At 36.6% G+C, this 19,139-nt stretch overlaps 1 protein-coding gene across 1 annotated transcript in view; it reads left to right on the top strand.

The window, feature by feature from the left end:
• The first annotated feature begins 217 nt into the window (after positions 1-217).
• LOC145683232 (uncharacterized) overlaps positions 218-19,139 on the top strand; it is a 36,009-nt gene continuing 17,087 nt past the window's right edge. The window contains exon 1 of the mRNA XM_081754601.1: positions 218-558. The gene's annotated coding sequence lies outside the window, so the exon portion shown is untranslated. The remainder of the gene's footprint in view (positions 559-19,139) is intronic.

The following is a 19,139-nucleotide window of genomic DNA, read 5'->3' as shown; positions in this document are numbered from 1 at the left end:
TAACTAACCAACTAGAAGGAGAAGAATTATCTTTTTTCTTTTTTTCATTTCTCTCTGAATGAAAATTAAAGCAACAAAACAACAACGAATTAAAATGAAGCATTGGTTCCGTTTCTCCTAAGGCTGCCCCGCCCAGCGCACGGCTGATTCCGCTTCACCCGTCGAAAACTACGAGCAGAGGGAGTGCTTCATGTCAGTGGAATCGAACGGAGGAGCGTTCGTTGATTTTCCGCGCTGTCGTCTTTTGCACTGAAAGAAAGTCTTCCAAAAATGTGCTCTGATCTCGGCCAAAACTGATTTTACCTAAGTCCCATGCGACACATACAAGCTGTCTTGCAAATGGTGGGGTGCTTCGTGGCTTAACGATCGCGAAGGGTTTTTCCCCACGAAATATAATTAATTGTTGCATGATTTCGTAACAGCACTCTTCAAGCGAGAGGTTGTCGATCGGACGAATAATCTCGAATCGGGGATAAGTAGAGTGACACGAGTGTTGAATATATTGTTTAGAACAAATAAAAATTTCCAAAGAGGACGAAAAGTGTGATTTGAAGGCAGGTAAGTCCTCCGAGGTGTTAGTTTGACTACAATGTCAACACAACTGGCTATCTTGTGAGCAAGCATGTGTTTTGATGTGTTAGGCTTAAAAAAGTTAAAGCATGGGATTAGCCTGAGTAAGCATGACATTCACAACTGTTGCATATTTAGTGCATCTTAATAGCTTACGTCACGAATTATGTTTTTTCATCCGTCCACCCCAAAAATGTACATTTTAATTCATTATGTAACCACAGAATAAGCAAACTATTTTGATATATAAAAATGCATTTTTTTCTACTTTGCGTTTACTTTGTGAAGTGGCACTTTTAATTTGAACTGAAGCAAAAAATGGTTAATATGTTGTAACTCATAGTATTGTGTAATACTAAAACAGGATATCGTTAATTGCTTTCAGTTCATTTTCCTCTAAATTGAAAATGAAACGTTCTGACTTTTGATATATTTTCGTTTTGGCAAAAGTTTAATTTTCGGTCAAACGTTTCAATGTTCATAATCAATTACGCGTACTTACTAGTATTTTTTTGAAAGATATTAGAGTGTGAGTGTATTGGTTCGAATCTCAAATAATTTTGTTTAGGTCCCATGGTTACAGTCCCTAGGCTAAAAGGGACGGATTTTATTAATGAAAGTAAATCGTTATGAAAGAATTACCAAATGAGTTTTGTGGTGTACCAACACCGTGTGCGAGGATTTTTCCTAAGGTTCTACCGTTTCCTGTCACTCTCTCATCCATTATCATGAACGTCGTCTCCCTTAGCCTGAGTCCATAATTGGGGAACCGTAAACTAGAAATGTGATTTTATTTTATTTTATTTCGTACAAGAATTGGTCGAATGAGAATGTGGGAGAACTCCAAAAAACACGATGCTGTCTCCCAAACATTCACATGTAATCAGGGACATCCTGGTTATTGTGCTCGTCCGTGGCTAAGCCTTTAGCTACGCGGGTTCGATTCCCGGCGGGAGCTCATGTGGTTCGGATTCCACGTTAATCAGTACGTCCACGTCTCGTATAGCCTCGCTGCTCAAAGGGACGCTAAACTGAAATTCAACTCAATCCTGGTTATTATTGAGATATATTCAAAGTTTCATAGATTATTTGCAATAACGGAAAGTATCATATAATGTTTTCTAAATGCGTTTATGTAATTGTTATTTTTTATTTTTATTTTATTTTGTTATTTTTTATTTATTTTTTATTTTATTTTATTTATTTATTTATTTATTTTTTTTTTTATTTATGTTTTTTTTTGGTTCAGGCCAGTCTTTCAGATCCGACATCTGAAACTTTTGACCGGAACGGGCTATCATCATTGCTATTTGTTTGTTTTCTTATCTTTATTAGACAAAGAGAAAAAAGAAGGTGAAAAGAGAAAGAAAAAAGGAAAGAACAAAGGAACCACAGCAGAAGAACAAAACAAACAAAAAAATCAAGAATAAACTATGAAAATATTAAAAATTTCCTTGCGAAGTGCCATTCAGCATAACTCTATCTGCACCTATCCTGAACTATATTACTTAGTATTTCAATCCCTAATCCAACAACTATAATAATATGAGATACGATATAAAATACTTAAATTGTTGTTGTTTGTGGGTGTTTAGCACAGAGACTAGACGTGGACTTAGGATTAAACGCATGCACCGAAATGCTTTCTAATTGGTAATCAAACCCGAGACCTTGTATAATAGAGCCACGTGCTCCTTCTACATTTATTTCAACAGGTAATTTTCGCTTCATATTCACAAACTAGGGGCCGCGGTGGCTGAGTGGTAGAGCGTTCACCTCTGGTGCTCGGTGTTCCTGGTTCGATGCCACACTGAGAAAAATCCATTCTCCGGACAGCGTTATATTATAGAAATATACGGAATCCTCTTGCTTACTATGGAAATCAGTACGGAGCATACGTTATACATATGCTATATAAGCACATCATGCCGTTGCAGGATGCCTCATATCTTACAGTCTTCCTTATATTACATACATATATGTATGTTGACTTCGTGAGCTACATGTTATATACGTCCATTTGTATGTGAGAATCTGGCAGCCTATATTGTTTCATACGGAGAGTACGTACGGATAGAACAATTATACCGAAAGTATTGTAAAACACGTGCTTTCAGTTAGACCCTATACGTTTGCTTTACTTTAAGTCCAAAAACTACAGGATTTACAAAAGTAACATACGATTTTACGTACGCCACATACATTTTTTTTCTCAGTGCAGCTCGCGCCAAGTGAAATTACGGTGAACAAACAGCGTGTACGTGGGTTTTCTCGCGGTTCTCCTGTTTCCTCCCACTTTCTTTATTCCATCATTTTATTCATTTATCATCATCACCGTCTCCTTTAGCCTAGCTGGGACTTAAAGATTTCATTTTATTTTTTGACATTGTGAATCTACGAGAGACTTCCAAACGATGCGAACTCAATATTGAAACTAAAAGTAGCGGTGCTTCACGGGACGTTAAACTCAAAATCAACCCAACATCAACTATAACCTAGACTTGTTGTATAGGAATACACTCAGAGGTAGATTTTATCTTGGAATGCTGAACTCATATCAAAAATCCATTTCCTGTCTCTTACCATTTTCCATACATAAAGATTCAAACCGGAAGTGGTAGTAGATCCCTACGACTTCCGGCTGTACTGGAGCAATAAAATCAGAGGAAGAAGATATTCTTTTCGTTCTAAATCCATATCAAGAAGATGCTTCTCGCTATTCATTAACGGTTTCACTCTATGGTAATTAACGTTAAAACTGGAAATGGTTGATCTGTACCACTTCCGGTTTGAATAGACTTTTAAGGGAGGCTACGGAACCTATTCTTGAGACGAAGAGTCATTTCAAGGAAAAGAACTATTCGTTATCTCTTACCGCTTTTCCTCCGTCAAAATTAATGTTGAATCCGGAAATTTCTAAAACTTTTGTCTTTTTTTTTAAGAATAGGGTGAAAATGAAATACATTCTAAGGATACTTAAATGCTTCTCCTTATATCTTACCGTTTTTACTGTATGGAAATCAACGTCTAAATTGTAAATAGCTAATTTTACCACTTTCGGTTTGAACAGAAGGTTTAGCTATGACATCGAGCCCATTCTTAGAACGCTGAAGCGACTCAAAGAAAAGCGCTTCTCGATGTCTCTGATCGTTTTCACTCTGATAATTGTCGACGAAGGACGTAAACGTTCCGAAAGATTTCCAATACTTACGCTTAGCATAGTCTCAACTCCAATGATATCCGAGGATGAGGATAAAATTAAAACGAAATTTCAAATATACACTAAAAAATAGATAAGTTGCCCCACGTATGTCTCTTGTCTCTTATGTTCTTGACTTTGGTGCGAGCGGTAGCGGGTTTAATTCCCAGTTGTGACACTCGGTCAAAATAGCTTTTTCAGATCAGTCAATCCAAGTAAGATTTTACCTCGAGTTTCCCCATTCACACCTTGCAAATGCCTGGAAGGTACCTAACATAGAGGCTCCAGGCCGCTTCCTTCCTTCTCCATTCATTTCTTCTTCCCCGCCCCTTCTCTGGATAGTGTGCTTGTCCAGGGACATCATCCCTCATACATGACGAGCTTAAAGCCATAGATGTAGAAATGCCGAGAAATATGTATAAATAAATAAATAAAGATAAGATAAATACATTAATAATGGTACTCAGTCTAAACCCTTGCTGGTCTATTTATAAATTAGGATTAACATAGTAGTACGCCTTCTCCTGTGGTCTTAGTTCTAAATAAAGTGGAGTGCACAAGAGTTAGCAACAAGATATTTATTTTATAACACAGTCAAATGTCACCTCACTATACTTGCACTTTAATACATATTTAGTATAACAAATCAGGATTACAAAGAGATTGAACACAGACTGACTGTCCGATATCAGTCTAACACAAACACAAAAACCTGAGGAGACTCTTAATACAATTCTTTCTTTTCCATAGTTGTAGCAAACACTACAAACTTATTTTGGCAGATGAACATTTATTTCTATAAACATATCTCTAACCTGTGCATATGCTTCTTCTGCTTCAGATCTGTGGATTTTGGTAACATGTCTGTAACTTACCAACATTGTTACTTCGACTTTAGTTCTGTGAAATACTCTAAAGAAACATATAGTTTGATAGATGTCTCTCTAACTTGTTCCACATGCTTTTGGGATATACTTTTAATATCAAAAGAAAAAAAAATACTTTTATTTTGTAAATAATGAAAAATTATATTTACGAAAGTGAAAGAATAAATCTATGTAAACACGAAAGTGTCAAAATGAACAACGAACAAGGTATTACATTCAAAAGAGAAAGTTATTTAACAGAAAAACGTATTTACAGAAGTTAAAATGAGACAGCTAATTTTATGAGACAGGGGAGAAAATAAAAGCTTTCAAAATTTAGAAAAAGCTACTCGATTCTTGCTGAGCATTGTCCAAAAAACAGTCAGTCGAGCACTTCAGCTAAGACTTGATATATTCGATTGAAATTACTTTACCTTCAGAAACTGCTGTCTCACAGCTCAACTCTACATATGTATTTCATTTCTTGTTTTAGTTATAGTGTTGTTTTACGTTCATTTAAATAACCATGGCTGACATTGTAAAAGTCTCCAAAGTACAGGGTTAAGTCTTGAATTCTCTTTATGCAATTGGCTTTATTTAACAACGGTTTATATTAGGAATTCAGATTGTGGACAATAAAACTTTGGTACATTTTGATGATGTATTTTTTCTTTTACGAATTTTATTCTTTTAAACATCTACTGTATTCTCTAATTTCTCTAAATTCTTGCTTTGACTTTAGCTCTGTGGAACAGAATAACATCTATTCTAGATAAATCATTCTTCTCAACATTCTTTATTTGGTTTACGTCTGTAGAACTTTGTTTACCCACATCTATTCTAGTATATATATTTGTTGTGAACGTTCTTTATTTTGTTTTAGGATTGTAAAATAATGTAAGGTAACATTCTAATAGACATCTCTCTTCTCAATATTTTAAATTTTGTTTCAGGTCTGTGGAATTTCCTAGACCCATATCTATTCTAGTACATATCTCGTTTATCAACATCCTTTATTTTGTTTTAGATCTGTGGAACTTTCTAGATCAATATGTATTCTAACATATGTCTCTTGACAACTTGTTTTATTTTGACCTAGGAACTCTGAAACATTGTCTAGTGACATATAGTTTAGTAGACATATCTCTTGCCAACATTCTTTATTTTCTTTTACCTCTATGGATTCTTTAGACCCACATCTATTCTAGTACATATCTCTCTTTTCAATAATCTTTATTTTGTTTTAGATCTATGAAACACTCTAGACCAACATGTATTCGAGTGTATAACGAGTGGTCTATATTTCCAAAATGTTTTATTTTGGTTTTGGAACTGTGAAACACAGAACAGTAACGTGATATTCTAGTAGACAAATTCTTATCATCATTCTTTATCTTTTGAGCCTGTGGGACTTTATTGACTCGCATCTATTTTAGTACAAATCTTTGTTTTCAACATTTATTATTTTGGTTTAGAACTGTGGAACTTTGAAGAGGAACATCTATTCTAATAGATACCTTTCCTTGTAATTTGACTGTAGACCTGTGAAATATTGTCGATAAGCAATGCTGCTGTATACAGTAAAAGACTATGTTAAGTTAGAGAATTTCTGTTACTTTTAGCTTCAATCAATCAATAGGATAATTTTAACTTGTAGATCACTTTTAACTTCAACCAATAGGATAGATTCTTGAATCTAAATGAAACTGGTGGGCATAAAAATCGGATTTTTTCTTTACAAAGCTATTTGGAAACTTCTTCTTCAAGTTAAATTAAAATCCATCCCTGCGTCCCTTTCCAGTTTCAACCCTAAGCAATAAAAGTTATTGGGAACCCTTAAAGAAAGCATAATCCGTTTGAAGAATATTTTCCAATTTTTAGGAAAAGCTATTTTTTAAAATATGCTGATTAGTCGAGGTGAAAATATCCATTCTATTTGAATAATCTCATCTGTATGTAATTTTTGTGTCACGGAGAAGCGGTATTCTTAAGTATCAAAGAAACATGCATTTTATTTCTTGGATGTTGCATAATTTTTAAGAAGTTAATTGTGGAACGTGTCTTATCCCTGACTTCATTCAACCTGGAATAATTAGGAAGCTTTAAATTCCTCAAATGAATCGTGCTGTAATTAAACTAGTTTTTTTTTTTTTTTTTTAATGAATGTTGCGAGGAAAATAATATTTGTATCCTATATATGTACACCAATAAGTTACTGTATATATATATGTATACAGTAACTTATTGGTTGGTAAAGTATTGGCCTTTATCTTCACTAAGCGTTGAAAGTATTTGCGAAAATTTATAGCCCTTGTACAAAAATGGTAAATAGGAATCACATATGTTTTACGAAAGTTATAGTGGAAGAACCAGACAGATTTTTGCACATATCTTGTGGATGCAGAATTAACTTGCATGAAAGAAACTGTTTATGCTTGCTTCAATAATAGCAAATAAGCATACGTTGAGTTGTAGGTTCAAGTCTTACATAGCCTCGCTGCTCAACGGGACCCTAAAATTCAATCAGACAATACTAAGCATTAGGATAATTTGAGTAGTCTTAAGCTAACGAGACCACTTACGCAATTAAAATATTGTGGAAATAACAATTGATCAAACTTTACTAAAGAAACAATGAGATATTAAGTAGAAAGTGTGTTTACTAAGAACATATCTTCTGCCGTAAGAATAAAATACAATACAATTTGATATGATTAAATGTTTACATACCGTAGTCGAAATGGATTACACCTGCGGTTTTAATGTATTACCTCATAGGTGTTACTTAAAATGAAACAACGCGCAAGTTAGTGACTGTAATATGTAACTAACATATTAGTATGATTAAGAGAAACCGAATCTGCTATAAGCATGATATAAATACATTGCTGGTCATTAGAAATACAATACTAAGAAGCGTCATAATTGGCATGCAGATACCTGAAGGCACAACTAGCAAATTATTAAACGACGTGGCTACGCGTGACGACTTGGTGACAGCACGTCGGAACTTGCGATGATCACTTTGTCAGCTACAGCATGGCCAAATATGAATACGATGAGCTCTCGAATGCGCTCTTGGGCTATAGAAAGCCATGCGTCCTCGACACGATGCCACAGAGGAGTTAGCAGATGTAGGAAGCGTTCTGGAACCATTGACCAAATGTGTTCAATTGGAGGGACGTCAGGGGAACGCATCGGCTAAGGAAGCAAGGAACAGATGTCCAACCAGCAAGCTTAGAACAATACGTCCGACATGAGGTCGCATATTATCCTGCTGATTTGTAGTTCCCGGCAGAACCTCCATGAAAGAGACCATAATTGGATCCCACACCTCGTCAATGTACATTTGGGTGGAAAGAACAGGTAATAGCACCCTATACAATAATACATGGGCCGACATGGCAATACACCATGAAGGCATCGCCCAGCAAAATTTGGTAACGGTAGCATCAAAGATGGATGAAGCCGTCACGATACTGAAGACAAAAGTGGGATTCATCTAAAAACGGATTTCCTGCCATTCGTGTTTTCATGTGCCATGTTCGCGACACTTGTAGTCTCCCGCTCCTATGGTGTGCAGTCAGGAAATCCGCAGGAAATATGTGCGGCGCTTATAAAGTTGTTTTGGTTAACGAAATGCCTTTAAAATTATAAATTTTCTTTGGAGTGGGATGGAAACACAATGTTCTGACTAATAAAAGGCATCTCCACTTGAAAGAAAATATACGAAACGGCGATGTATTCAAACAAGGAAAGGTAAATCAACCTTTTCCATTTTTAGCTTCAGCAGCTTTGAGCAAAAATAGTGATAGATTTGGAGAAGAGTTTTCCTGAAATGAATTCTGCGTCATAAGAATACCTTCTGTATATCCATTCTTATGTATCTACTAAAACCGGAAGTGGTAAAAAATATCATACCACTTCCGTTTTCTAATTGATCTCCAAATAGATCAATAAATTTATTGAATAAATAAATATAGCGAAGCGGTAGGGGATTGCGTAAAATGAATTTTTGAGTATATCATCATCCCAAGAGTAATGTTATGTTCTACTCTTCTCCTTCCATTGAAACCAGAAGTGCTGAATATCTATCAACTCTGCTTTCAACACTGATCGCTTTACTACAAAAGAAAATGGTAATAGATAGCGAGAAGCGGACTCTTGATATGGATTCAGAGACATCAATATCTTCAACTCTGTCCTTTTCTCTCTCTACTTAAATTGGAAGCACTTCTACTTCCAACATTGATTAGCATAATGCTTGTCCAAATGAAACCTAACGGGTAATATTGCACACTCCACTGAGCACTAAAGAAACTGTTTGTTGGTCAAGTGATACAACAGCTAGCAATAGACGTGCATGCATATTAGACCAGCTGTTAGTGCCTGGTGTTTGACTGCGATATCTAGGAAAAGGTATGACGGCCATTGGAAACCCGTTCCATGTTGATCAAGTTGCTGGGATTCAAGTCTTGTCACAGAGGGATTCATTCATTGTCAAATGAGTGCAATTTATGGGGAGATCGAAGACGACTTTAATTCATTGGACATAACTGTTCAGGGAAGTTCATAACACATGGGAGACACTCCACATCCAGATGACCTTGTGACGAGAATAATTAACTTGTTGGCAAAGTTTATGGCTATTCGAGGATGTGTTTCCGATGCGTTACCCCCGCAACGAACGCGACGTAGTTGGCTACTCGGTAATTTTACTTTCTCCAGAGTTATAAATCATATTTTGAGCCAATCAGGGTTTCCAGACCTTACTGCCACACCGTTATTCTCATTCATGCGGATCAAGAGAAATAACCTTATTAGATTTACATAGACTTTTCTGTGATTAGCTAATTTTTCGGAATTTCCTTGTATCTTATGTGAATTTTCTTTTGTTATAAACGCACATACTTTATTGTAGCATTTCCAATACTCTACACAAAGCATCTTCCAAGCAGCTGTTTCTTGCTAAAAATCTCCTTGCGTGGCAAAACGTCTTTTGCTTTTTTTTTTCCTTCCTTTAGACATTTTTTACTGATTCTGAAACAGCAGGCGATCTATTGTTCCGAAACGCACCAAATACGCCCAAGCCGACGTATTCTGCGCGTTTTTATTGCTTTCGCGTTTACAGTACATTGTGATTAGCCATCCATATTTAAATACATGGTCAGTATATTCGAAGTGTACGCATTAGTCATAAAAACGCGTTGCGAACGCTTCGAATAGCCGTGCAGAAACTGTTGTTTTACTTGACCATCAGACATTTTTCCTGATGCTTCATCGAGTGCGGAGTAGTCACCTGGAAAGTTTCATTTAGACATGCTTTGTAGAAGGCATCAAACCTTGTTAGAAATAGGTTTAGGATGTCAAGAATATATTTCATCTCATTTGTTACCTTTCTATTGAAACTGGAACTAGTTAAAATTTGCTGGACTTCCTGTTTCAATATTGATTCTTTTATAGTAATAGTTGTAAAAGATAAGGGGGATGTAAACTGAGGGTCAGAAAAATAGGTTATATCTTTCACCTTTGTGCCTCTGCTACAGCCGGATGTGATATACTTACTGCTTTTGCTTTCAGAATAAAATGACCATGTGAAACAAAATTCAGTTTTTTTTTTCTTTGATCAGTTCATTAACGTCTCGATCTGATAGCTTGTGTCACCTGAAGGTAGGAAATGCAAGGACAGGATTTTTAGAAGGAGAAAACCTTCAAACTCATCCCACGATGCCACAAGTGCATCAAACAATATGGAGAGCATATCTAAAAGTAACCTAATGCATGTTCTACCTCTTGGACCTATAAAATAATATATACACATTTCAGTGTAGGCTTTCTAACCTTACTTTCTTATCAGCGTTCGTATACAGAGTTAAGACAGAATGTGATATTTTTTTCTTAGAATCGCGTTCAACTCTGGTGCTTGGGGTCTCGGGTTCGATCCCAGCCCCCGCCAAGTGAACTTTGTGGTGGACAAACACCGTGTGCGTGGATTTTCTCGGGGTTCTCCCGTTTCCTCCCACTTTCTTCATTCCATCATTTCACTCATTTCTCATTATCACCGTCTCCTGTAGCCTAACCGGCATAACCGTGGGACGTTAAACTTAAAGATTTCATTTTTTTCCTTAGAATCCTACATAAATTTCAAAAGAACGCGTTTTGTTGTAAAGGAGAAGTAGTTGATTCCTGTCACTTCCTGTGTTAGTAGAGAGTTAAGGATGTCGATGGGACTCGGACGCTGGCTGGATCGATTGTAGGAAACCGTTCTCGCTATTTGTTACCGTTTCTTTGTTCCAAAGAGATCAATCTCAATTCTTGATTTGATTATCATCTCCAGCAGTAAACTTGATTCATAAGGTTTGTTCCTCTACATTTTGGTCAAAATTGAAAATGATTCATCAAGCTGCTGTAGAATTTTTGAATCCGAGGCGGACAGAGAAAGTAAATACTTGTATAGAAAAGAGTTCGTGTAATGAATCTATTTTAGTTTTTCACAATAGAAAACAAAAGTGATTTTATTTTACTCTATCCTTGGTTCATAGGGTTCTTCCATGACAAGGACTTTCTCATTTTTCAAATGTGACAAGACTACCATAGAATTCTGTACCTTAAAGTAGGCGTCGCTGTTTCGATACAATTCTTTCAACTACATCTTCGTCCGGAAGAAATGTTTTCTTTTCTATTTTTGTAAAGCATGGAATTCTTCTTTACTTTCTAACATGTTTCTATTCTGTTTGTTGGCTTCGGGTTTCTTTACAAAAATGTTTTCTTTCTTTTTTTTTGAATTTTTGTTGTTGGTATTCTCTCCTTCCCATGCTTCATACAAATACTAACGGAGCGACTTCCTTTGAGTTGGCTTCATCTCTCTCCGGCTGACTCATCGATCAACCATTTCCTGTCCGTCGTGGGTTTGAGCCTCCGCTACCAACAATCTACACAGTTCAAATTTTCGGCGCCGCGAAGACGCCACACTCTGCTACATTACGCTGTTTTTATCACTAACAGCAAAGCTCTCCGTTTCGAATAATGTTGATGTTAACATTAGTTAGAGCACAGTATAAGAACTAAAGCAAAATTGTTTTTTAAAAAATACTTTCTCGACGACTAATGTATGCAATAGAGCTGAAATGACCTTCCACTATGGAAAGTATTTCAACTCCCTTAGGATACGCGTTACATTGAAAGTGAAATTAAATTATAAACCAACACCCAAACCCCTCATCTATACCGATGGAAATCAACTTGGGTGTAACCGGCATCATCAATGTGACTAGTCATCTTACCATAGTAATATTGGTCGTTTTCAATTGCTCTTCCATGTCACTACTCAATTTTTCGCCTAAATTATGACTCCCCGCTCGTCCCTTGAAACGGTTATTTGCAAAACACAGGTACACGGCTCAGTTTATTTTAAAAACAGGAATTTACGAACCAAGCTTCATCTTCCTAACTTGACTAACTTCTCAGATACTAAACGCTCTCTTAAATTTTGACCCTCCGTTGCTCCCTTTAAAATATGCGTTTTCTTATATTTAATGCTATATATCCCTTGAGAGGGACAAGATTGACAATCATCTCAAGTTTCATTGTAATTGGTTGAGTGGTTATTGCGTGATACGATTACATGGAAACACACTCACTTTTATTATATACATTACCTGTAATCGCAAAATACGTAGGTTTTCTGAAAAGTTCTCTGATCTCATGCATATATAGCATCACTGGATTCATGATTATTTTTCTCATGTTGCTAGGGATCTTAGTAGACGCGATTTGAGATTGCAAGTCATTCCAGCTAGTATTTCCTGTGAGTAGTTATTTAACTCGTTGCTGTGAGGGTATTTTTCAAACTAGAAAAATTGAGTATCGTGCAGTGATTAAATTCTTCATAATTCTTTTCGTATGTCGATCGGAAATGAGAGAACCCTCCCTCGGATTTTCAACTTGAATATCGATTGCAACAAAGCGAAAACGGTAAAAGATGGTGAGAAACGGTTCTCTGATTGCATTCAGAAAATAAATAATAAATGTATTGCTTTTTCTTATCTCTCTACTAAAATGACAATAATTTAAAGCCAATTCAATTTGCTCTTCCAATATATTAATAATTCAGGTGTTGGATGGCAAAATGGCGTAAGTCAGTTTTTAGATATTTTGACATATTGAGACTTTTACTAGAATCAATATAGAAAAATCGGTTCTTTGTGCTGCCATCTTTTAAAGCAAATAAGTAATTCATTCGACCATTAATTTTCAGCATCAAGATCTATTACGCAGACTACTTAACGTAGACTCTGAGTCACAGGTGTTCCTGTCGAGTATCGAACCTTGATATTTCTTGTCCTAAAATTTGTTTCATGCGTCATGTGTGGAGAATAATACACAAATCTTTCTGCAGCACGCATGTAATGATACATAAATTACGAAGAGAGAGAAAGCCAGAAAATCAAAGAGCATACAGAGAATATGTATTAGGTATGTGCTTTTTTTAAAAAAAATTGAAAAGCCTGGGGTTGCAAACAATGAGGATTTGGCTGCAAACCTCAAAAATCCCTTTGATTTTCTTTAATTATTAACAAAAAAGCTCCCGCACCTACATTGATGTTGTTTTAGCATTAAGTGAAAATTCGTCTACTTACACAGTCTGCATTTGACACTGAATATTCTATACAGTACATTAGCAAAAGGGTTTTAAATTTTGTGTATTACTATTAATGAACTTGCTGTTGAAATATTTGTTACTTTTGCAAGTGTTGTGATGGTCGTGCATTACTTTCACAGCTCGCTCGGCCACCATATTTGAGCGAGTCACATCCAGCACAGAACGTTCTTTTACCCAGTGAGCGGAAAACCACTTTAACGCTTTAGGACACTTAGATCGGAGATGGTAGCATGCAGTTCACCTACATATAGTGCTGATTTGAAAATCATACCTTTGTCCATGTAGTTGCGATGAGGCGCAAGTACGTTGTAGCTGATCTCTCCATTTTGGAACTAAAAAAAGGAAATAAGTGCATAGATTGCACCTGATTCCACCTAGCATTGTTGAGGGAAGGTAGCTTCTGCCAGTTGAACTGAGGTCACTTGTTCTTCCGGTAGAAATTATATCGCTCAAAAAGTTCAAATAGAAACCGAAAATCATTTCTCTATCCTGGGTTTTCACGTGGTGGTAACTTTCCTTTGCTAGAATAGTTTTCTTGTAAGTCCTCATACCCAGCGAAAACATCTTCAATGAATTGATAGTTGAAACAGAGTGAACGTGATTTTATTTGGAAGAATGAATCCGTCCAGTGGCGCAGAACCAGGTCAAGAATATAGTGCTGACATCCTATAAACTCAGGATTATCGAGACCCATTTGTTTACAATATCTCTGGAGTCTAACAACAACACCACTTTTGTGCCCTATATTCACTGTTGTGGTGTCGGAAATGATCATTTTAATACTCCTCCATGCATTATACTCATCCAACAAGGCTTGCAGTAAGATACACATATACTCGGTGGATCCACTTTCACAAATCAAAACTCCAAGGCGAAGACTTCTTGCAGAATTCTGCAGAGAGACTACATGATAATCTTTACTTCCTATTCTCTTTCCATCAAAATGCAAGCAGAATTCCTCTTCACTGATCATTTCTTTCAGCCAGTTCTTCATTTTTTTCAGTATCCTTTATCACTCAACGCCAAATCCCCGATTGTAATGGTGCGGGTACATTTATTTCTTCCTGAGCCAAGTTTTGAAGAAGTTTCTCTGCTTTTCGTGTAGACAGAGACAGTTTTGACTGTACATTTTCTTGCTTGATACTTGATTTCATAAGGTGAGGCTCTTCTGAAAATTCGGAGTCACTGCTGATCTTACCTTCTTCAGTATCACTGATACTCACATGTTGCACTTGGCTTGAACACGGACCAATTGAGCTTGTTTGCCTTTTTGAAGGATGGATCGTTGACATAGAGGCAACTTTCTCTGAAGTGTATCCGACTCGGCCTCCAGATTCAAGGGACCTTATGCAGAGTCTTTTTGACGCGTGAAGTGCCATACTAGGGTGGGTCGTTTTGCCACTTTTTTTTCGGAACGAAATGTAATACCTGGCAAAAGTGGCCCACCCACACGGACATTACAGGTATAGATTATTTTTCAAATCAGATAATATCTTCTGTGAGAACTATTGCCTCAAAGTTTCAAAATTTCACTGAAAATTACAAAAAATACCAAAATTGTTCATTATTTTTAGTTATGTTAAAGTAAACATATTTTTGGATTTATACATGCTATGAAAACTTACATTCCAATCTATGAAAACCTATATAGCTATGTTTCCAGATGCTATGAAAACTTACATTCAAATCTCAAAATGCCAGTTATATGCCCCTGAGGTGGGATAGAGGTCCCTCCTCTGGGGCCGACAAAGGGGGGCAAATTTAGTACAATTAAGCGTTTCTACAGCTATTTTCGTCCTTGCCTTTTCCTTCTACTGGTGGTTCATAGTGGTAGCAGAGCATTGCTATTTTTCATTGTGACACTCCCACCCCTCCACCTCACAATACTGCAACGCCCTCTCCTGTCCCGATCTGCGTAACTCAGCGTCACTATCAGGAACGAGTCGGATACGCTTCAAATTGGGCGCCATTTCTCAAACGCTATATTTGGTTACTGTTGCCTTAAGCTTATATGAATTGGCCGTTGCAGATAATAGTTTGCTAAACACTATTTTAACAGAAAATTCTGTATTTCTTTTTTAAAAAAGTCAATATTATTTATTATATCACAAAAATGACTTCAGTGACAATCATGCAGACCTTGAAGAGAAAGCAGAGGAAAGCTCTTCTGAGGAAGAGACCAAACCCAGAGACAGAACATCTAAACCGAAGCTAGATTTGACTGAAACTGCTATTATTGCTCAGAGATACAATGTAAGCGAAAGTGCTGCGGCACATATAACATCAATTTTGCTTCAGGCAGCTTTAAAGGCTGGAATTATAACTACATAACAATCTAGCAACATAACTCTGCTGTAATTGTGTACAGGAGCAAAATAAGGCGTGCGAAAATTAAAATTTCTCGGAATTTAAAAGAAAGTTCTAGAAATGATGATCCCATTAAAAGCCTATACTTTGATGGTCAAAGGGAAGGCATTAAAACACACGCAGGCATCGTTAGAGAAGAGCACTTATCACTTGTTGCTGAACCTAACTCTCAATACGTTGGTGACGTGACACCATCCTATGGCATTGGCAATGACGAGGCCACGGCTATTTTCAAGTACATCATGAACCAAATCGCAGGTGGCTTTGATGAAGTTGAGATTCTTGGGTGTGATGGAACAAACATTAACACTGGTTGGAAGGGAGGTATTCGTCGAAAATTAAAGGAACTAACAGGCTATTTGTCTCTTGCATTTTAATGAACTGCCTTTCCGAGCTCTCTTCACGCACATTGGCGCTAATTCAAGCCTCTATTCTTACACAGGTCCCATAGGTTCAAAACTATCTGACTGTGAAAAGTTTCCAGTGGTGTCATTCAAACCAATAAAATGTGACCTACCTCATCATAGTCAGAAGAGCTCAGAAAACTCAGTAAAGACCTGAGATACTTATCTCAAGTCTTCCATTGGTAATGGTCCTCTTCACGACTTTGAGACCATTCATAGGTCTAGATACTTACCAAATGAATACCAGGCTGTAATCCGTTCATCCATTCAGACGAATGTATTTCTCGCACTCCCAGAGAATGTTCTTTTCGCCATGATGACTGATGGTCTACTTGCTGTCCGACAAGATGATTTACATAAGATTCTTAGTGCTCGAAAACACGAAGCAGAGAATCTTCATAACACTATTAGATACAACATCATTCATAGACTGAATTTTGAGGCGAAAGATTACACTGAAATGATCTTTCGGGAAAGCACTGATGTTTCAATAACTGTACCACCAGTTCTAAGGAGGGTATCAAACAAATAACTCATGGACAAACTTTCACTTTCTGACAACACTGTGCCAGAATAGTCCTCCACACTCTATCCATGCCACACGGTGGCATTTGAACGGATAGTGAAATTAGTCACTGAAGCAGCCTCTCGAGTATGTGGCAGTGATGCTAGGGACGGGATCATCAGGTCAACCTTACTTTCTAGGCAAGCTGTGTCTAAATTTCAATCAAAGTCCCAATTTGTGACAATTTTTCCTGACAGTGACGAATTGGATTAGTTCATCCGTCCCTATATATGGATAGTTGGTTGGATAAGGCTGGCTCAGGAGCCCTAGGTGGAGCCACTTCCACGGGGTAGACTCTGGGACGCTTGGACAGGCTATATGACCAGATGAGCGAGGACCCGCACAACCGCTTAAATGTACTGAACTTGCCCCCCTTTTCTGGCCCCAGAGGAGCCATTTCTATCCCACCTAAGGGCACATAACTGGCATTTTTATACTTGAATGTCAGTTTTCTAAGCAACTGACATGTATTTAACCAAAAAATGTTTACTTTAACATAACTAAAATTCATGAAGAACTTTGGTATTTTTTGTAATTTTCAGTGAAATTTTGAAACTTTGAGGCAATAGTTCTCACAGAAGATATTATTCGATTTCAAAACAAATCTATACCTGTAATGTCCATGTGGGTGGGCCACTTTTGCCAGGTATTACATTTCGTTCCGAAAAAAAAAGTGGTAAAACGCTGCACCCTAGTGCCATACTAAAGAGTTCGCCTAACGTAAGTTTCCTGCAGCAGTTGTGCCTTTAATATGATGATAAATTGTGTTAGGAGGAAGTTGTTTTTTATACAATTCTTTGTCTTCAGTGCAAAGCCAATTTCCTTTTACTTTTGTAATATCGAAGACACTAGCGAGAGATTTTTCAAATACCTCATTCCTCCTTTTCTATATATTTTACGAACAACTGTATCAGTTTGTCAACTTTTGCTGAAATTTGATGCATAGAAAGGAAAGGAAAGTTGAGCTTCTCCCAAAGTCTACACAGTTCTTGAGAGATCTTCTTTATTCTGTCTGACTGCCCTTTCAGTTCATGGTACAATCTCAAATACCTACCAACTGTCTCTGTTTGTAGGCATTTTACCCATTTCACTCATGTCCGTTTTCATTTCTGGTTTGCTGGGACGACGTTTGCTACATGTCGTTAAATTCTGTGTCCACTTTTTCCCGTCTGATTCGAGTGCTGATTTTGATCTTTTGGTTTTGAATGGCATTTCTTAATCCAAAAATAGAAGAGATCGCAATTAGAAAGACAATTGAGGAAAGCAGTGTTGCAAATACATATTAAAGCAAAGAATACTAAAGTTTTTTCACAGGCAAATCAACCTAGTAGGCTCGCAATACAATAAAAGTGATTTGCAAAAGTGTTTAATGTGCATAGCATAAATTAAAATTTGATAAATAACTTGTATCTATATTGCTTACTTATAACTTACAACAAAACACAATGTGGTGATTAAGTAGGAATCTTTGAGTTTCTGCGTGCCTGATAGGTTGATGTGCAGACAAAGATCTGTATATTTTGATTGTAAATATGCGATAAATAGATTACATCACCAGAATTTATATTGCACTAACGTCTATTAAACCTTTCCTAGGTGCCAGACTTCTTTTCATCATCATGTTTTGCGAATCAAAAATTCTTATCATATTTTTTTCATTTACCTTGCATATGACAATAGATTAGGTACGGGACGTTTTTCCAACCCGGAATGAAAATAACACTAAAGAACTAAAGTATAGGCAAAGGTTCATTAAACACAACATCAGAAGAATTAAAATTTTGCAAAAAGTTAAAAAGTCATATTCCTGTGTATGGAAGTCTTGGAAATCCCAAGTGTTGCAAATCACCCACAAATATCAGCTTTATTTCTCACGTTACCTCAATCAATTCCCTGATCAGCTGCCGATGTCTCTTCTTTTGAAGCGTCGGCGCCTTAAGAGTCCGTTGCCATAGAAACCGAAAGTACATTGGTTGAATAAAAGAAGGGAGGAATCCTTTGCAATTGAAATTCGATGGAGAAGAAAAAACTATTAACACTTCAGACGGTTATTAAAACTACACAAGGTTTGACATTATATTTGGTTCTTTTGATCAACAATGACAATATTTTACTCTCGTTTTAAAATTGTAATTTGCAAATGGATAAATCTAATGATAAATAGATCATGCTATAGTAAAGCTTCTCAATGTTGACCATTGGGTACTACTGAAAATTTTCCCACACATAGAAAACAAATATATATGAAACAGAGCCCTCCAATAGAATATATTTTACATCCTTATTATAATGACAACAGACCTGAGTCTGTTAACCACGCCAATATGTAACACTTCAAACATTTAAGAGTTGTGGCAGGCGCGCACAAGAGTTTTTTTTTCTTGGGAGGGGTCCAATGTTTGGAAGGAGGTTTAAATAAATAGGAGAGTATGTTTATATAGTATCGAAAGAGTATTACTGCACAGCAGAAAAAGCATTAGCAACTATTAAGTATTAACACCTATAT

This window comes from Thermobia domestica, chromosome 4 (genome assembly GCF_964235325.1).
Source record: "Thermobia domestica chromosome 4, izTheDome1.hap1.1, whole genome shotgun sequence".
NCBI classification, from domain to species: domain Eukaryota; kingdom Metazoa; phylum Arthropoda; class Insecta; order Zygentoma; family Lepismatidae; genus Thermobia; species Thermobia domestica.
Note: the sequence above shows the minus strand (reverse complement) of the source record. Positions and strands in the feature narration are given on the sequence as shown.